We start from the raw sequence: 3,715 nt of genomic DNA, 5'->3' as shown, positions 1-3,715 counted from the left end.
TTCTGGGTTATTTGAGCATTTTTTTAAGAGTTCTATTTTGATTCATCTGGCATTTTTGAGTGCCTCTCTTTATAAGTGGTAGCTCTTGGCATTGTACCATATATGCATAACTTGGTCAACATCCACTGTGATGCCATTTTGAGTAAAATATACCACTCTTGACAAGTTTAACAAGAAATTTAATGTTTATCCATTGCTCTAATTCAAGCTCTAACATTCTCATGATGGCACAAAAAGCATGTGACAACAATAATAAATGCCACTCAGTGAAACACCACCATACATCGACACAAACACAGTTGTGAGACACTGATATACCAACATTATGAAACCTTACTAGGTTCTTTGTACAGCACTGCCAACCTAAGTGCATGGTGGCAAGTTTGTGAACTGAATTGTCAGACCTTACATACCATCAAGGTTCAGACTGCTGTAGACATGGACTTCCCTTCCTCTCTCCCTCCTTTGATCTTCTTTCCTTCCTTCCTCCTTCTCTCCCTCCCTCCTTTCCTCCCTACCTCCCTTTCTTCCTCCTTCCCTTCCCCTCTCTCTCTCCCTTCTTTCCTTTTCCTTCTTTCTATCTTGCCTTTCTTTTCTGTTACTGTTTCTCTTTTCTTGGTTGAATATACTGAAAACAAGAATTTGTTAAAATACAAACTACATTCCACAACATGTTTAGGTTTTACAAATAGAAGCACTTTTATTTGATTTAAGTTTGGTGTAAACTTCTGCAAAGAAAGTTAGAATATTGTAATCACCATCTCAAAAATAATTTTTTGAGAGAACAATGATCCAAAGATAAGAACAAAGAACCTTGCAGAAATTCATTTGCAATTTCATTACATCCGTTTATAAACTATCATAATCTCTGACTCTGATCTGTTTAATGTTGTTACACTATAATCTTAACAAAGGCTATTTTAAAGTAGGAGTTTGCATTTTAGATTTAAAAAACTCTTATAATAACATAATGTGACAATGAGGGATATTTTATGCATTTAATCAAATTAAAAGGAAACTCTAGGTTATAGCAGAGAACAGAGGAAATCAAACTATTTTTTCTTAATTGGTACTTTGTTGATTTTTCAACTAGTTGAAAATTTAAAAAAAAAATAACATACCAGGTGGGAAATTCTATTTTTAAAATCAGCACAGAAAAGAAAACTACTATACAATATCTAAAAAATATAAAGTATTTTTATGCCCAAGCTTACTGTTTCACAATTCACTTTTCATTAGAGAAGAATTCCTTCTTATAGAAATAGTCATTATGTGAAGTTCATACTGACCTTTCGGAGAGATGGTAGCTGTTGTAGCCTGAATGTATGTGTACTCCAAAGATTCATGAATTGAAAGCCTAAGCTCCAGTGTGACTGCAGTTGGAATAAAGAAATAATTAAGGTTAATTGAGATCTTTAGGGTGGGGCTCTGATCTGGTAGGATTTCCTTCTGAGAAGAGATGCCATAGAGCTCTCTCTCTCCACACACCCGAGAAAAGGTCATGTGATCACACACCGAGAAGGCGGCTGTCTGCAAGCCAAGAAGAGCACTGCTAAGACACTTTCATCTTGGACTTACAGCCTCTAGAACTATGAGAAAACGAATTTCTGTTTAAACCACTCAATCTGTGATATTTTCTTTCAGCATCCAGAGCAGACGAAGACAGTATCCCGGGATAATTTTTCCTTCTGGATATTTTTCTGTATATGCTATATCAGGCCATTCTCTTCAGCCTCTACTGTGACATGTGTTTTATTCCTGGTAGAAACTTTAAAAGATAACTCACAGTCCAATATCTTCTCTTCACCTGATGGATAACTGTGGAAGCACGTGTTGATATTCAGCTAGTGTCTGCCTTGAATTCTGAAAGACTAGATGAAAGCTCACCCTCCATACTGGCCAGGTAGCATGAGGGAGAAAGGTAGATATTTGCTATGTTAAGCCACAGAGTGTTGGGATATTTGTTTTTACAGCATAACATAGCCTGTCCTGACAGAGTCACTGTCTTAAAGATGTCATTGCAGAACACAGATAGCAAAGGAATTAATTTGTGACTTTCAGTTTCAAAATCTGGGGCCCATGTACACAAACAATACATTTGAATGATCAGCTAAAGATACGGGCTATCCTTTGCTAGACTAAATAAGGGTTCTTTGAACTTAGAAAAAAAGATGAGCTATCTTGGGGAAAGCAGAGTGTAGATGCCAATGTAGCCTTGAGTCTTCTTCCCCTGTGTCTCTAGGAGATGGCAGGTTTCTCTAGACACCCAAGAAAGACTTGGAGATTCAAGGTCTGAAGGAATCTGTGTGCCATTTCAGAAAAATCCTACACCTAGGAGAAGATCATATTTTTCAAAGTGTGTCTACAGCTGAGTCACTTCACAGAGTTCTCACCCTCTCATTGACACAAGATGGAAAGAAGAGGCCCATGCACCCAGAAAATTCATTAAACAGTAAAAGATGTGAAGGGAGGTCTGGCTGGCCTGAAAAAGCCTACTGTTTGGGAATAGGGAAGAGTGTAGTAGCTCTCCCAGTGACTCTGTAACTAACTAATTACACAAGACCTCTCCGGCTCCAGTTCTACCAAACTCTCCAACTACATTCCCTGTAATTTACATTGATATGCCCTCTTTTAGCCATATGAAGTTGCTTAAGCTTCCCTAATTCTACCAAGCTGTTCCATGCCTCTGCATGTTATTTGCTCTCCTTCTATCGGAAATTGCCTTTCCACTCCTTATTTCATTGAAAATTTTTGATTCATTCATTGACATGTGTTTGAGTTGTTACCTCCTCTGGGAAGCATTCCTCTTCATCAGTGTCATTTTTCTCTCCATGCACACAAAAAGTCATGTGAGTACACAGTGACAAGGCAGTCTTCTGCAAACCAAGAAGTGAGCCCTCACCAGAAGCTGACCATACACGTGCCTTAATCTCAGAATTCCTTTATACTATCAATGTACCTACCTCTTACCTTTATTCAACCAATTTGATAGGTATTTGTGAAAAACATACTATAGACCAGAGCTCATAATGACTGGCGGACAAAGCAAATGGTGTTCTCCCTACAGGGACTTCATTTCAGTTACCTTTGGTGCATAGTAAATTGCCACAAAACTTAGTCCTTCTTGAATCTTGTGACTTCTGTAGTTGAGAAAGTCAGGAAGGCCCCAACTGGGCAGCTAGCTTGTTGTCTTCATGGGTTGTAGTTAAATGGTGGCTGAAGCTGGAACTGCAAAGGAGGGAGTACGGAGCATCTGTTAGCTGCCAAGCATCTCTCTCTTTTTATGTGGTCTCAGAGTCTTTCCATGTGGTTTCTCTGCATAGGCTAGTTTGGGTTTTCTCATAGCATAGCATCCACAGGGCAGTCTGTTTGCTTATGTGGCAGCTGCAGACTTCGGTAGTGAGAATTCCAGAAGACAAGGCAGAAGCCTGCAGGACTCAGCCTTGGAAGTCACTCAGTGTCACTTCTGCTGCATTTTCTTACCTCTAAATGAGTCACTAGCTAGCCTGTCCAGATTTAAAGGCAGGGGAGTTAGGCTCTCTCTCATGATGGGTGATTTCAGGTTCTAGAAAAGTATATGGGATTGGCGATATTGAACCATTTTTGGAAAGACACGACCCTAGCACTTACCATACATCTAGCACTTACCCTACTTTGATGAATATCCATCTCCCTATTTAGACCACAGGTTTGTTGAGATCATGATTTAGATCTT

Source organism: Carlito syrichta, unplaced genomic scaffold, assembly GCF_000164805.1.
Source record: "Carlito syrichta isolate Samal-C Ts95f unplaced genomic scaffold, Tarsius_syrichta-2.0.1 Scaffold315413, whole genome shotgun sequence".
NCBI classification, from domain to species: domain Eukaryota; kingdom Metazoa; phylum Chordata; class Mammalia; order Primates; family Tarsiidae; genus Carlito; species Carlito syrichta.
This window is presented reverse-complemented; position numbering follows the sequence as displayed.